The sequence below is a fragment of the Chiroxiphia lanceolata genome, chromosome 2 (genome assembly GCF_009829145.1).
Source record: "Chiroxiphia lanceolata isolate bChiLan1 chromosome 2, bChiLan1.pri, whole genome shotgun sequence".
Classification (NCBI taxonomy): domain Eukaryota; kingdom Metazoa; phylum Chordata; class Aves; order Passeriformes; family Pipridae; genus Chiroxiphia; species Chiroxiphia lanceolata.
Window position 1 is genome coordinate 112989364 of NC_045638.1, and position 17276 is coordinate 113006639.

Below are 17276 nucleotides of genomic sequence, written 5' to 3' on the forward strand. Positions count from 1 at the left end.
AGCCTTGGACAGTTTCTAGTAAATTGATCTTTCCAACAGAGTACCTGTAATAGTGTTTCCCAGAGCTACATTTACCTAACTTTTAAGCAATCTTAATAGGTGGAGAGAAACTAGAAATAGAATTTCTGAGGTTATTTAATTAAATTTTAATTAAAAAATAGGGGAATAGATGCCAGTAAGCAATACTTTGTACCAATATAGTCATGGAAAAGACATTAGAGCATCCTAATTCCAATCGAAAAGTGAAACCAAAAAAAATAGACTGACAAACAAACATTTAAAAAAAAAAAAAAAAAAAAAAAACGCAAAAAAGAAGAAAAGAAGAAAACCCACCTAATATTTAGTTGCCATGAATCGCATTTTCATCACTTTCCGTGTGTCTCTAAACGACCATGTCAGTTGAAGAAAAGGAGAGAGTAATAAATCGGAAACTCACTAAGTTTGACTACAAAGAGATTGATTTTGATTTAAACAGCCTGCAGGCTGCATGACTTTCTAAAACTGGGATTGTGTGGTGGGGGAAAAAGTTTTCCCCCTGAAGTTATAAAATGGTAAACCCCCAGGTGGTGGTTTCCCCTGGGGTTGAGCCAATGAGTGCTTCTGCAAAATATAAACATATCATCCAGACCAGAAAAGAAGGATAGTTGTAGTGGTAGTTGTTGTTGGAGAGTGGCCATGTTCTGAAAGCCACGAGCTGAGGGACCCGGAGCCCACTGGGGGCTGGACCCGCCCCCAGTCCCCGGCTAGGGGGCTACAGGGACTTGGAACAGTGTTAGACTGGACTAAGTATCTGTAGTTGAGAAATTGGGAGGGTTTTTTTTCCTCCACCGTGAGCAGCAGAAGTAGCAGTGTACGGAGGGCAGAGAGCCAAGAGATAAGAGAGAAGCAGCAGAGACAGCATGCAGCCAAGGAAGACACAGAGATCTCTGATGGAGAGACAGAGAGCAGAACGAACCTCTACAGAGACAGAGTTTGTGTAAGAACTGAAACCAAAACCCCCAAACTCCTTTCGAGTTCCCTCCTAAAGTGGAGGGGGTGGACTCCTACTGGATGGAAGTCCTAAAATGCAGCATGCACTGCAGAGAGAGAGCTGAGAAGCTCAGGCATCCTGGAGCTGGACTGGGACAGCTGAAGGAATGCAGAGGAGGGCTTTGCCCCCCCGCTGCTTTGAGACAGAGCATGGGAGCTCTGCAAAGGGGGTTTGAATCCCCTGAAGATAAGGACTGTCACGAAGGCTTCTGCACTTTGTTGATATGACGTGGTGAAGTGACCTTTGTCCTGGTAAATGCAGCCCATGGAAGAGAAAGACCCTCGCCTGGAGTTGAAGGGCCGAGAGGGGTTTGGAGGCCTCCCTTGTGTGTACTGGCAGACATCCAGCTACAGCTGCTGCATTGGAGAGAGAGAGAGAGAGATAGCCTGCTGCCCTAGAGACACTGTTGCTCTGAGAGTGGAAAGGATCTCTTCTTTCCTCCTGGACTTTTATTTGGAGAGAGAAGAGATTTGATCCATTGTAAATACTGCTTTATCATAGTAGAGATAGTTGAGATTGTGTGTGTAATGTATTATAATATTCATTTGTACAGGGTACAGTCATTGTAATATAATCCTTTCCCCCCATTTTGAGTCTTGTGTGGTGTCTGGAAAACCCATCTCACACTGGGCTTAGATGTGGGAGGGGGGCTTGGACTCAGGAATTGATTTTGGGGCTCTCAAACCATTACAGATTGCCATGAGTCGGGTATTTATTTCCCACCGAAAAAGAAAAGTAAATATGGATATGAGTACTTTGGACCTTAAGTTTTCTAACTCCTGCATTTCTAGTGATCACCTGGGTTCTATCTCAAGATAGATCAACTGAATATTCCAAGGGCATTTTCTGAAACACGTTGTTAAGTAGAATGTGTTTTAATACTAAAAGAATTAAGAAATTCTTCTAATTCCTTCAAAGCCTAATACAATGAACTTGCTGATTTGTGAACTGTAGACAGGCATTTTGCTGAGTTCAGCTAAACAAAGGAGCAAATTAGGGCATCTGCATGCTAAGAGCCTGGTCACTGCTCCCAGAATTTAATTTGTTCCAAGCTGATCACTCCCTAGTAAAAGCAGCTACTTTACAAAACCTTTGTGGCAGTACATGTTGTCAGTACTGTTGTTAAAGCTGTGGTCTGCAGATTATTCCCCCTGTTTTCACGTGGTTTTCCATATGTTTTCCTTTGCAGCTAGCTCATTTGGCAGCGTGCTGCTTGTTGGCAACATGCAATAACATGAGAAAAGTGGTGGATTGGTACAAATAATAAAAATACTTCCAAGCAGAATGTATGGAGGAGGGAAGAGTAACTTGGCAAAGACAGCAGAACATAGGGATATAGGGAGCTGTCAAACTGCCAGCGGAAAATGCTCACCTTGTTAACCAGGACTGTAACATCTCTGCACTAAGCAGCTCCACAGCCAAAAACAAGTAGCTGCTTGGCTCAGAAATTAAAACAGGTCCTGCAGGGTTAGGCAGGGCTCCTCCTTAGGCAGGGTTCCTCTTTATACAATGCAAGATGACTTTTAAGTGTAATGGCAGCAAGATACAGTCATGGCCACCAGACTGGTTGTGCATCCCTAGCAAACTGCAGACAGCCTCTCACAGGAGACTTCTTGATGATCTTATATTTACATCTTTTTCTAGTCATCTACATTCCTAAACCTTACTGTGAAATGTTTTCGGCTCCGTTATTCATTTACAGATGAAAAAATTGCAGCATTGTGTTCTTCTAACTTCAGAATGGGAGAAAGATCAGACCCAGAGAGTATAGCAGGGCAGCCAGTTGGCCATGAGGTATTGACTGAGAGCCCTGTGCCCTTTTTTGAAATGGTATGTTTGACCCTCAGGCTAAATAGGCTGACACAGATGATCTGTACTGAACAGAACACTACTAACTCAGGTATTCACTGAAAGACTCACAAAATTTAGTATTTTTCTTCCTCCTCATGTACAGACCATGTAGGAATCTCAGTTTCAGTATGGAAAAGGTTTTAGCCCTAAAGGCTTGAAAATCAGAAGCCATGGCAGTAACAAACCTGAGGCTCACCCCTTTTTCCAGACCAGTGTTGTGATTTTCAATTATTTAAGAAAAACACCATTAAAAATTCAGTAAATCTTTTAACCTTTGATTTCACCTACTAAAAATAGAAAAGTATTAAAGTACAACTATATGTTAGTGGATGATAGTTATGCAAGCCCCTCAACTCAGATTGAAAAAATCAGAAAAGTTATTTTGGTCAAGAGGAAGTTACACTATTCCTCACTTTGGAATATGAGTATTGTGCAAATGTTATAGCTGTGAATGTCTAAACAAACTACTCCAAATGTCACATTAATTTTGACTTCATGAAGAACTATTTTGACTACAAGTATATAAGGCATATCCATATGAAAACATAGCTCCTGGGAGATAAACACTCCCTATGCAACCCTGTAAAGATTTTGTGATATAAAGTCTAAAATAAAATTACAGCTGTTAACTGAGTGGGGACATAATTTCAGTTTATATCAACTGTTTCATACTGTAGTAAAAGTCTAACTAGTTTCAAAGCAATAAAACCCACATTGCGCTAACCAATAGAAAAAATGACACACAAAAATTAAAGTGAAAGAGTTAAAAATAGCATGAAAAAGCCTCATCATAGGGCAATAACAGCAAACTCAACTTTTCAAAATTCCCTAGTGGGGGATTGGAGACATCTTTATGAACAAATATTTTCATTCTAAAATGCCTTTAAAAATAAAATAGGTGGGGGTTTTTTCTTGGAAAAAACTAACCTGAGAAAAAACTGTTTCATAACAACTGAAACACTGCTGTGATAGATGGTATAGGAATTATACATCTTGGTGTCATAGTCCTTTAGGAGAAATACAGCTGATCACTACAGCAAAAAGGTCTCTTTTTTACTTGTAAATTGGCTCAAGGGATGGGTCAAACTTGCCCAGAGGAGAGACAACAGAAGAAGAAAAGAGAATCAGACACAGTCATTAAATTGGACTCTACAGCATCAATCTAGACTGGGACAATCCTATGAAGAACAGGAAGTTCTGTCCCCTTGTGCCCTCACATTGTAACATTTGCAGCACTTGAGAGCCACTACTAGGTAATTGAACCAAGAGAAAGATTCCCTCCTATGAGGACAAAAATGGGGAAAAAAGTGGATTTGTTTGCAGACATCTACTGTTCCTATTCTGTGCAAGCCTTCCTGTCATTAAAAGCTCAGTAGTCTAGTTTATCTTCCAAAACTTATCATCCTCTTACTGTTTTGGGGATGTTCACTGTAAAAAACTGTGTGAATAGAAACATCAAAAAGTACTAAACCGCTTGGGGTCCCATCACTCAGTAAAAATGCAGTGATAAAGATGAAAGTGACTCTTGCAAGAAAAAGGAAAAGCTCAGCTCATGTACTTAAATCGAATCAGGATCCAAGTGGCTTATTGATTTATTAACAACATTTAATTAACTGGGAAGCAGAGAACTATATATTCAGAATCAATATAAAAAATATGGCAGATAAACCACAAGATAAAGTATGGGTCTCTTTATGCTGCCTTTAGAAAGTCTGTGACTAAGAAGAGCTTTGGATAATTCACTTTGTGAGGGACCTCAAGAGGTACCAAGAGCAATCAGAAAAGGGTCAGCTGTAAGATCGGATTACATTGCTCAGGGCTTGACCTAAAGAGGTCTAAACCCTCCAAGGCTGTAGACTGCACAAACACTCTGGGTAAGTGCTCCACCTCACTGTTCTTGAGGGGAGAATAGCTTTTTCTCATATCTGAACCACTCATTTCAAATTCTGCCCATCTCTCACCCTCCTGCCATGTGCTGCTGTGAAGAGTCTGGCTCTATCTCCTTGAAAACCTCCCTATCAGTATGGGCAGGATGCTCTTGGGTCCTCCCTGGGTCATTTCTTCTCCAGGTTGAAAAAGCCCAGATGTCCATCCTGATTCGCCACCACGGACACAGTCCAGCCCTACCTGAGGATCCGTTTTCCTTATATTACTTTCACAATTCTTCTGAGAAAAATAATTCTTTTAAGACTTGGACAGTGACACACTAAGTCAATGGTGCAAGAAACACTGTCAGGATGTTTTCCCTTACTGAAGACTGTGAGATACAGAAGCAGCCACAGCTACTCGGGTTATATAAACATATTACACAAGACAAACTGAAAAAGCCTCTCCCAGAAATAAAGAATACAGGCTTTCCAGTGGGTTAGATGGAGAGCTAAAATGGAGCAACAACATTACAAAATAAAAGGCTTTCACTGCCAGCAAGAACCCTTACCAATGATACAGTCACATCCCACTGTCTAGTCAAAACTAAAGTTCTCTTAAGAGAATATTAGGCCCTAAGTTACCACCAGCTCTGGTCTCTACTTGCCCTCTACGCAGATGACACTCCCAATAGAACTCTGTATTTTAAAACCAAAATATATTTAGATACTCTTGACACTCACCTAAAGCCCACTGAGAAGGTGCGGGGCTTCTATCTGCACCCCTGGAGTGGGATACAGAGAGAGCAGGTAGCAGGTTGTTAGAGACAGGCAATCTTACTCCAGTCATTTTTGGAAAGTCTGATCAGACCTTGGGGATAACATAGTTGTGCAAGTTCTCTATGGTCAACAGAGGAGCATAGGAATAGCAGAAAAAAGAGTAACCTCTAAAATAAAAAGATGCTACTTCCAGTGAGGGCTTGGTGCTGTTCAGAAGTGAAAGACTCTCAGGTCTTACCGAGGCCAGGTATCAATGGCAAGCAAACCACTCAGTCATGCACCCAAATTCCCTTTTATCCCACCCCGGCACACCATGGTCTTATACAGAGGCAGTCATCTTCTATGTATGTGGGCCCCCTGGTGGTCTAGTGGTTAGGATGCAGTGCTCTCACCACCACGGCCCGGGGTTCGATTCCCGGTCAGGGAAGTCCTCCGGGCAGATGGAGCTCGTCACCCCTGTAAGGCCATCCATCTAAGAGAAGGTCACTCTAAACAAACCTACATCCTGAGGACCTCACTGCCACTGTCCAAGCTCGCTCGGCCCCGGCAGATGAACCTTAGGATTAAAGGGTGGGCTCAGCTCAGCGCACACTGTGTCTCACCTAAAAGAAAATCCACTGCGCAGGCTCGAAGGGTAAAGACCTTTCCCAAAATCTTCGTTCCCGAAGACTGGCCATACATCTTCTATGTGCCCTGCCTTGACAAGACTGTAAATTCCACCTTCTTAAAACGCAAGGATTATGCCATTAATTCTCAACAGCAGAAGACTCAGAAATCCCTCTGGCTCTGACCTGCCAAAACACAGGCCACATACCAAACACCTGTGGTTCAAAGACAAGCTCTATAAAGCATGCTTAGCATCCCAGAGAAATCCCAGGGTGGGTGGCACTACATTCTAAGTAGTCTCTCCTCTGAATGACCTGGACAGAAAATGCATTGCCAAGTGAATTTTTAAGTCTTTACAGGGATGCAGTTAACTCATCTCACCGGGGAAGGCTTTACAGACCAAAGATCTTAACTCCTATGTGTAAATATAAGACGAAGCAGAGGTCCAGGAGTCGGAAATCCAGCCAAGCTGTTTTCAAGTTCACACTTGCAAGGCAAAAGCTAACAGGTGGCAAAATTTTGAGACTTCGCTAGGTTTCAAATAATATCAGCGATTATGTAAAACAAATCCCACCTCAAACAGAAAAGCAAGTGTTTGAGACAGGGCTGTTATCTGACTGAGTATTCCCTTTGCTAATCGATATACAGAGAGGATATTCTGCTCTTGGCACTCTTCCAATCCAAGCAGCATGAATTGTCCTTCCATCACACAGCACTGCAGGGATAAAACCAAACAGTGTCAGCATGTCATGTCTTTCCCCAGCACAGTTTCCAGCTCTACAAAACAAATGACTGCTATAAGATGACAAACATACAAGGCGAAGTATTAAAATGAACAGCTACTTTGTGTGTGCAGGAATATTAAAAAAATTGGAAAAATAAAGAAAGGAGAACACTGAACAAAGTGTCCACCACACTCTGAATAGAGAATGAAAAATAAACTTGCCCAAAACTCAACAGTCCCCTAAAAATCTAAAAATGAGATGCCAGTGGAACCTGAACAACGAACACAGAACACTGACCACCTAAAAATCCTAGTTTTTAACATCAGTGTTCATTCTTAGCAGTCTTGGAAACATTATTAGTGTTGTCATACAAGCAAGACATGTAAATGTACATTTCCCACCTGCACACAAGAAGATATAAAATCCAACACTGATTTGATATGATTTGAGTTTATTTTCTTTTATTTAGAGAAACTTGGTATCTTTGTACTATTGTATTGCCCTTGGGCCCTCAAAATGGCAAGCTATCAATTACAGAGACACAAATTCATCAAGCTTAAGATACAGAACATCTTCCATGCACATACCTTGGAAAGCATCCACAGGAAGGAAAAAAAACAATCCTAGATTCTCGAAGTCATCAGACAAACTTCAAATGTAAAGACAGCTGCCAATTTAGTCCTGAGAAAATGAGCATCATATTAAAATCTCTCTGCCCACTCTTACCTCAGCAGCTGATTCCCATTGTTACCAATGGCCTGACTGCTCTGAAAGCTTTCCTGCAGCACTCTCTGCCAAAAATTGTGCCTGGAATGTCAGCAACTAGAAAAAAAAAAAATCACCACAACTTGTGTTCAGATTTTGCAGATCACAGTGTGAAGCCTACCCAAAAGCACCACCCAAATAAATGAAATCTTGGCTGCATTTACCTGGCTCTGATGATACTCTGTGTACTGGAAAAGAAGAAAGGGAGTTCTGGGAGGCATCAGGCCCAGCATCACTGGCCAGGCAAGAAAGTGGATTGCCCCACTCTGCTCTGCACTGGGGTGGCCTGACCTGCAATATTAGGGTGATTTTGGAAGTCACAATATAAAAAAAGATATGAAGCCATTAGAGAGTATCCAAAGGAGGGCAATGAAGATGGGAAAGAGTCTTGAGGGAAAGCCGTGGGAGGACACTGAGGGCACTTGGTGAGTTCAGCTGGAGGAGACTGGAGGGGAGACCTCACTGTAGTTACAACTTCCTGGGGAGGGGCAGAGGAAGGGCAGGCCCTGAGCTCTGCTCTGTGGAGACCAGGGACAGGACTCCAGGGAATAGCCTGAAGTTGTGTCAGGGGAGGTGTAGGTTGGATATTAGAAAAAGATTCTTCCCCCAGGGGGTAGTTGAGCACTGAACAGGCTCCCCAGGGCAGTGGGCACAGCACCAAGGCTGACATAGCTCAAGGAGTGTTTGGATGATGCCCTCAAGCACATGGTGTGACTCTTGGGGATGGGCCTGTGCAGGGCTGAGGTTTGGACTGGATGATCCTTGTGGGTCCCTTCCAACGCAGAATATTCTGTGATTCTGTGATCAGTGTATCTACCTGTTGCAAAATACTGGCATTTTGTAACACACAGTTGTTGGGAGACCAGAAGCCAAAAAGAGACAATCTTTGGTGGGGGAAGTCTAAACCCAGGTATCCGTCACCATGTAAAAGGCTGCATTTCACCAAGGTGTAGGAGCCAGGTTGGCAGCTGGGACCCTGCATGGCAGCTGTGCAAACAGAGCCAGCATCTCACTTCACAGGCCCCTGCCCTCCATCTAAATTGTAGTAGAGTGCAGGAACCTACATTGGTATAAGTGTGTGATCTATGTCATAAAATAGAAACCCGCTTTTGTTAGCAGTTAAATTTTAGGTTATATGTCACTGAGTGCTGAGACCTTGTTTTTGTGGCCGAGTCAAGCTCCCTCATGACATGAGGGAACCACTCCCTATTTTATTTAATAATGTTAGACTCCTCAGTATTCCAGAAAAGCAAAGATGGGTCTTTTTTTTGTTTTATCTCTGATGTCATCAAGTTAGAGTTCACATGGTTCCTACAAGAGAAAACACAACAACGGGGATGTGTGAGGCTGGGCACGCCAACAGAAATGAGCAGATTCTCACACACAAGATTCACCAGACAGCGGAAATCACCTTCAGGGAACTGAAATAAGTTTTATCCTCACATGGAAACAGAGCAGCCCCAATGCTGAAATAGATTTTTAGAGCAGAAATTATAACCAAAGTGCTGCAACTCCAGTTACTTCAAAGGAACCACAGATTCACAGCAGCATCTTGATCCACCCCACCTCTCCTTTTTGCAACTTTTTACAGAGGATAATTACTTCTGCAAAAATTGCACTGACTTCTCTCTCCCTTTCCTTACAAGATTGATTCCATGAAATCATTTAATGAGATGCAACTGTTAAATGAAGCACAACTGACTAACTTAAACTTTAAGGACATTATCTACTATTAACAAAGTGTTTTAAAGCACGTTTTACTGGCATGGCCACAGCTGGAATTCAGAACAGAGCTTTGCTAAACTGTTCTGTGAGCATGTAATCTTTTGTTGGATTGCTGCAGAAGAGTTATGTATAATCTCTCCTTTGGGGTAGGAGTAGTGGGGAAGAAGGGACTAAAGAACAGGAGTTGCACATGAAAAATATCTATAAAATATAATGTCAAAGGCAATAGATGCTTAAAAACATTAGACTCTTACAGAAATTTAAGCAGCAGGTAGACATTACACTCCTTTTTCTCCTACTGAACAGGGATTTCTGAGAAAGCTACATCTGACTAATTCTAGAAGGTAAAAATTCATATAGAAAAGGGAAAGGTTTAGATTTTTTGTTCTTGAAACTCTATAGCATGAGCATATGTCTGCAAGTCATGACAAAATTCTGGCCCTATTTACTTCATAAGCTTTGCCACTGACTTTTGTGTGGAGGGAGGCAAGCCAAAAGGAAAGGGAAATGGTGGCTATTAAACCGCTTCATTCAAATGTAAGTAATCTACTGTGTGTTTAGATGTATAATGTTCTCTTGTCAGTATATCTGGTTTTTACCTGTGGCAGGAAGCTTACAGCTTTTCTTGAAGCCTGCAGAAATAGCCAATGCTGAATGACACATGACTGGAGACAGCACAGCTCCAATGCGGTATCTTTCAGTTCCAAGTCATATCCTCAGGTTGCCTTGGTTGAATTTACCCCAAGATGATAACAGGTTAAATTTTATCTATGTATAGATAGATAGATATGGATATGTCATCTATTCTGATGTGCATACCTAGGACCTTGTTCTTTGGCTGCCCACTCAGGTTTTAAAAACACGACACTTCATCAGAGCCCCCCACTTGTTTGCTGCAGTAGAAAGCAAAGACCAAATCAAATCTGAAAGTTTTGGCTCCTTGCCATTACAAATACTAAGATCAGCATGCAAGAACAGCTAAGTAGATAAGACACCATGTGCCTTTCTCATGGCCACTTTAATATTCAGATATCAAAACAGCAGCAAAAATCACTGACGGGCAATCAGCAAAACCCAGAGCAGTGATGAAACCATTTTCCACTTTCATGCTATACCACTTAGAAATTAAGATCTGTTTCAAAGTTTTATAGGTGCTGGAAGAGTTGAAGACACAGCTGATGCCCTTCTAATGCTGCCTGTCACATTTCTGTAGCCTAGAAGATAAAGACAACTATTCCCTGATCCCAAATTTCCAAAGAACATTCAAGATGAAAGTGGAAGCCTGGCAAAAAAAATCTCCAATTTTAGTACAGCAAGAGACTACAGTGACCTTGTGCAAGCTCTTCATTTCCATAATGGAGACTGCTGAAACACTGCGGTTATGCTGTCATGGGTTTACTTGTTCTAAAAATCCAAGTAGAAATTTTCCTTTCCCCTGTCTCACTATAACAGGAGGTTGAACAAGGAGGGGGAAGGGTAATTGACTATACAAAAAAACTAGCTGGCAGACCTGCATTCTCGGCTACTAGCCCATCTAAAAACTGCAGGGAGGGGGGAGGAGTTTTTCTGCTCCTCTCCTTATAAACAGAGAACACTTCACTTTGTGCCTTAACGGGGGTAAGGTGTGTTGGAAAAGCTCTGAGGTCCTTTTGCTCTCAACCTGGTCACCTGTCTGTTCTCCAGCCTCGGTTTTTCTGTGGTCTGCTCTGTCGCCAGCCAAATCTGCTCAGATTTCATCGTAGAGTTTGTGCTCACACAAACAAAGGGGAAGTCCTGTCTACAGCCAGCCGCAGAGACCGTGAGTTTAGTGGGAAAGAAACCACCTTTCTTTCCCCTTTCTTCCCCTTCCCCTCCCTGATGGGGGGGAAATCTCCATTTCGGCTTCTCCTGCAATCCGGGGCCTGCACACAGTGACCGCCAGAGCCCAACAGCGCCCCCTGCTGGCCAACACCAAGCACTGCAGGTTCTACCCCTGCAGAGGTCCAACAGCGCCCCCTGCTGGCCAGCACAGAGCACTGCAGGCTCTGCACCGCCAGAGATCCAACAGCGCTCCTGCCAACCGTGATTAGAATCGCACTGGCAGACAGAGAAGTATCAGACTGCTTCCTTTTTGAAGGGGACTTTTGGGTATAGGATTATTGCTTAGTTGTTTTTATGTTCTGTTACTGGTTTTGCCAATATACATATATTCTTTAATAAAGGGTTGTTATCTCTTCCTTTTTCCATACTTCCTCGATTGGAGCCTCTTAATTTCGGATTTACAATTGCTGAGAGAGAAGAGTTTGGTCTACCTCATAACTCATCTTCCTTAGCAAAAACACTCCAATCTCTTTGAACTGAGACATATGCTTAAGTGGGCTGATTCACATGAAAACTGAAATGTAGACATATTTTCCAGCATAATACTACATCCTATGAAGGGCAGGCCCTCTCTCCAGAGATGCAGTATCCCATCATGTCTTACTGTAGGATACAAGTATCACCAAGGCAAGATCATGACAGAATAGTTCACAGCTGTAAAAGTTGTTCTGCCTCCAATACCCAAATCTGACAGTCTTTTTAAAAAAACATATAAAGTTAATTTGCAAACAGAACATCACCACTTCTAATTCAAGAATATTGAGGTAAATGGGCAGTGGGGATTTTCAGAGTCTATATTTTAATTCTGGGTTATGTTTCTTACAACCAAATTGTCCCAAACCCTTCTTCACAGAAGCAATGGCCAGGACACAGATTCAGTCCTCTTCTTAAACCTTTGAACTGAAGGTGTTTAGAGACAGCTCCTTCTTCAGTAGTGTCAGTCAGTCAGTCACAGTTGTTTCCAATAATCATGGCTACACACATCATAGCACAACAGCTTGCCTTTGGAAGGTACTACCAGCAAGGATAACTAGGGGTACAGAAAGAATTTAACATCCTGTGTGCTTGTGTTTCTCTGGCAGAGCCCAATCATGTCTGCCACCTGTGAGGGGAGATTAAAAGTAGTTCTGATATCATCTGTCCTAACATGAGACAACATCAGTGAGGCTTAAGCAAAGCTGTCCTAGTGTGAAGCCAGCAAAAGCACAGCTCTCTCTGATAGCTACTGCCAGCAGAATGCTGCTGTGTCTATCATACACGTTGTCCTCATGCAAAGAAGTTTCCTAAGATATACCCACAGCAACAAAATTTAGAAGCAGTAGAAATCAATGTTCCCGCTGGTCTCAGTGCTGGCCCAAGAAGAGGTTCTCCATTAAGAATCCTTTCAACCACTGTGACAATGAAATCCTCTTTCAGGTGAATTATGACTGGGTGATAAAAACACATAGTTTCTTAGTAACCAATGAGGAGGAAGAACTATTCCAAAACAAGCTAGGGAGGAAAATCAACCAGATAGTAAGAAAAACAGCACACATTTCTGCTGCAAAAGGGGAGACTGCCAGTAATCCTGCTAATATTAGTACCTTCTTTGGTGCTGTTATTTAACATTTTTTTATGTGGGAACACTTAAAAACCTCAGGCTTGAATGAGGTTGCCATTAAAATAAAAGTATGCTGCTCCCTCCTATTATTAAACACTGCACAACTGTTGTTTAACGCTTTAGAAAACATTGCTATGGAGACATTTCTTCCGAACAGTGTTTTTAGGTAAATTCAGATTGAGAGGCAAAAAACCATTCTATCAAAAATGCTTGTAAATGTCAAATATTTTTTGACTCATTGCATTAAAGATGTGTACCAGGTGAACTGGCTTTGGTATTTCCTTTCTCTTCTGTGCATGTCTTTTGTTATTGTAGTGGTTTGGATTTTGTTTTCCCCCAGAGGCTAAGAAAGTGGTAGCCCCCAAGGGGTGGAAACCCCTGGAAGTTTTGAAATTCTGCCCAATAGGCGCTCCTGCAAAAAATGTAAACATATCACAACCAGACCGGAAGAGAAGAGTTGTAGTTTTAGGTTGTAGGAAGAAGGTGGCCATGTTGTAGAGACACGAGGAAGGGGCTCTGAGCCCCTCGGGGCCTCTGGGCCTCCCAGCCCCGGCTGGGGGGACTGCAGAGACTTGGAACAGTGTTAGACTGGACTAAGTGTCTGTAGTTATGCTGGGAGATGTTTTTCTCTCCATCGTGAGCAGCAACCAGAGATACTGAAAGCCATGGCAGCCAGTACTGACCAGAGGAAAAGCAGCAGCACAGAGCCAAAAGATAAGAGAGCAGCAAAACAACCATGCAGCAAAGCAGACAGAACTTCTGCAAGCTGAGAGAGAAAGAACAGCAGCAGGGAACTGTCGTGGGCAGGGAACAGAACTAAGTTTCTACAGAGAGAAAGCTTGGGGGTAAGAACTGCAAAACTCCCCTAAACTTCCTTGGAGATCCCCCCAAAAATTGAGGGGGTGGACTCTTACTGATTAGAAGTCCTAAATGGGTAAAGGAGCTAAGAAGCTCGGTTGTCCTGAGAGCTCAGCCAGGACAGTGTATAGGAGGTTGACCTTGGGGCCCTCCTTTGCTGCAAGCTGTAATGAAGCTCGCAGCCATCTTGAGGCGGGGCACAGAAGCTCTGCAAGGAGCTGGAGTCTCCTGAAGATACCAGACCGTCACGAAGACCCCCTGCGTCTCGTGATAGGACCGTGGTGATAGCGACCTTTGTCTGGGGTGAACGCAGCCCACGGAAGACCCCTTTGCCTGCGTCAAGGGGCTGAGAGGAGCTTGGAGGCCTCCCTTGTGAGTGCTGGCAGAGATCCAGCCATCAGCTGCTGCATGAGAAAAGGACAGATGACTGCTGCCTTAGAGACATTGCTGCTCTGAAGAAGGGATCTGTCCTTCTTTCCCTCCTGGACTTTTATTTGGAGGGGAGAAGAGATCTGATCCATTGTAAATACTATATGTCATGGTAGAGATAGTTGTAATCGTGTGTATAATGTATTATGATATTTATTTGTACAGTCATTGTAATATATTCCCTTTCCCCCATTCTGAGTCTGGTTGTGTTTTGTCTGGAAAAACCCATCTCACATTGGGTTGAGATGTGGGAGGGGGAATGGAGCTAGGGAATTGGATTTTGAGGTTATCTCAAACCATGACAGTTATTAAAGAGTTTAACCAAAAACATATTCTATATCAGATATCCAAACCAGAATTTGTATATAAATGCAAAGGTCCATCCTCCCAAGGATGAATACATTGGTCAGCCTTTAAGTCATGTGCCCAGGTATGTTTGAGCAAGTGATTGCTTTCATGGAAAGTGGAACAAGAGGCCAGGCCCAAAAGAGTTAACTAAGAAATTTGGGCCTGCTAACAAGCTACCAACATCCAAAACGATCTGTGCTCATTCTGTTCTACTCACTAGACCAAAGCTTAAGAGAATAGTACAAGAACATGTAATAGGCCTAGAGGTGATAAATTAGAAATGCAGTAGGATAAGGTAGACATTTGAATAGAAGAAATAGGCCAGGAGCCAAGGCTTTTTCCAAGCTTCAGTGAGTGGGTCAAGAACAATGGAAGAGAAGGGTCAGGCTGAGGAAGATGTGTTTAAGCCCCCAGGACCATGGAGGAAGAGTGGAACTACCCTCAGGATTGAGGGCCAAGAGAAGCACCGCCCCAAGCCCCGCCTGAGCTCCATCCATACTCCGCCTATTATTAATATGCATAGATAGATGTTGTAATCACTTGAATATGCATTTAATCACATCTGACAATTGTATAAAAATGCTGATTTTGTGTGAAACCTTCGAGCAAGTTTGTCCAGTGTGAGCTGGCTTGCTCCCAATGTTGAATAAACAAATACCTTGCTGCTTAAAGATAAAAAAGTCTCTGAGCAGTTTCTCAGACCGATTTTTCAGATTCAAAAGCAATACAGAGCTATCTATGACATAACGGTTTCTTCCTTATTTTATTTTTAACACTGAATACACTTTTGCACACAGCATTTTTTCATCTTTGAAGAGTTAAGAGTCCTTATCAACTTTTAATGGCACAAGATCCAGTAGAATTTCTAAGGAGTTAATGCTCTTCATTGATTTGTCATTTAAATTAGAACATACCATTTTGACTTACTAGCACTGTTCTCCTGTAGCTTGACTAGTTAAGCAGAAGGCCAGGTTTCAAAGAGAACACAGTTAGCTTTGAAAGCATTTCCCATTTTGAAAGTTTTATCCACAAGCTCCATGCATAACTGAATCTTAGTCTAAAGCATCCATTATTCAGCCAGCATTCCTCTCCTCATCTCCACTATAGAGACTGTAATGAGGATGACATGAGATTAACATATTCCTGCTCTGCTCTTGATTAATATCATTTTAACTGAGTCTTGTTACCAGTTAAAAAGGAAAAAATCTTTGAGGAGCAAGGCCCTCAAGGTTTGAAGTCTGTCAAGCTGTTGTGGCATCTACTGTTGTGCTGCATCCTTTCCACCCTGGTTTAACATTTCGTGATTTGCACTCCGCAGAGAAGAGATTGTTGCTGGACTGCATTAAGTTCAACAAGCAAGTACCGTTCTTTAAGTGTTAAAGGCACAGAGAGATGTGCAAGAGGTGAAAACAGAAGCACTGGTGGAAAGGTCAAATGACAGAGAACATTTGCAGGGACTACAGAGCAAGAAAGATATTACTTACTCTGTCAAGCAGACACTGCCTACAGAAGTTTATTTTGTTTCAACATCATTATAGTTGCTTGTTGCAAGTGTGAATTGTCAGATAAAGTGATTTAAATAATAAAGCTTTATCTCCTATTTAACATCCATCAGTTAATTCCAGATTTCAACCTTTTAATCAAGGCTGAGTGCATAAATCTGCTTCTATTTTCTTCTAGTAGGAAGTGATTTATTGGATAATTGAGACTGGAGATCTCTAGTCCAAACTCCTGCTGAGACCATGGTCAGCTGTAGGGTCAGACCAGGTGGCTCAGGGCTTTACTTATTTTGATCTGAAGACTGCACAAGTGCTCTGGGCAACTGCTCCAACACCTCTTTGTCCTCCTGGGGAAAAAGTTTCTCCTTATATCCTCTCTGAACTTCTTGTTTCAAGTCAAATCCATTGCCTCTCCTGTTTCCACCAGGCACCACTGTGAAGCCTGGCTCCATCTTTTCTATAGTCTCCATATAGGTAGAAGACTATATGGAGATATATGGGCTGCCACTGTATGGACCCCAAAATCATCCCTCCCTATGCTTCACAAGTCCAATAGGAGAATTGCTCCAGACACTTTAGTGGCTGTCTGCTGACGTCATTCCAGTAGCTGAGTTATATTGAGTTATACTGCTGCACAAAGCTGTGAATAAAGTATTTCAAGTCGAGAGACACACTTGAGTTTAGATAGATTGGAAGCACTACAGGGATTTTACAGACAAAAAGAAATCAAATCAAATTGCAAGGAAAATTTCAATCCCCTGCATTTGTTCTATGCAAGTGGCTTAACATGTTTAATGATCAGATCTCAGAGATGATATATGGTGATGTATTTCTCGTTGTCAGTCCTACAGCTACTTCATGTGAGGTGAACAGATAGTAGGAAGGAGGGAAGATGCAAAGGGAAGGGAGAAAGCAAGTGCTATCAGTCACATGCACTGTGGCTCAGGGATGAATCTGATGCTGATTCATGACTGGACTTGTGCAGTATTATTGATTTCAGTGACCCAAACCAGTGCTCTTGTGGGCTCTGAATGTTATGCTCCACATTTCTTCTATTCTCTGAAATAAAGCTCTCAGCCATTAATGTTTCTAAGAAAGACCTGTGACTCCTCATTAAAACCAGAAATAATTCTGCAAAGTTGTTGTAGTCTCAGAAGCACACACAGCAGTGGGCAATAAACTTTTTTCTCCCCAGCAATTTTGTCAGAAAAGTCCTGAAGATGGATGTCTTTAACAGAAGATTGTTCCACCTGCCATAAACACGTGGACGTGGAGAGAGGCCCCAGAAGTAAAAATGAGCACACTATTTTTACTTGGGCCAGTCAAACATTAGTC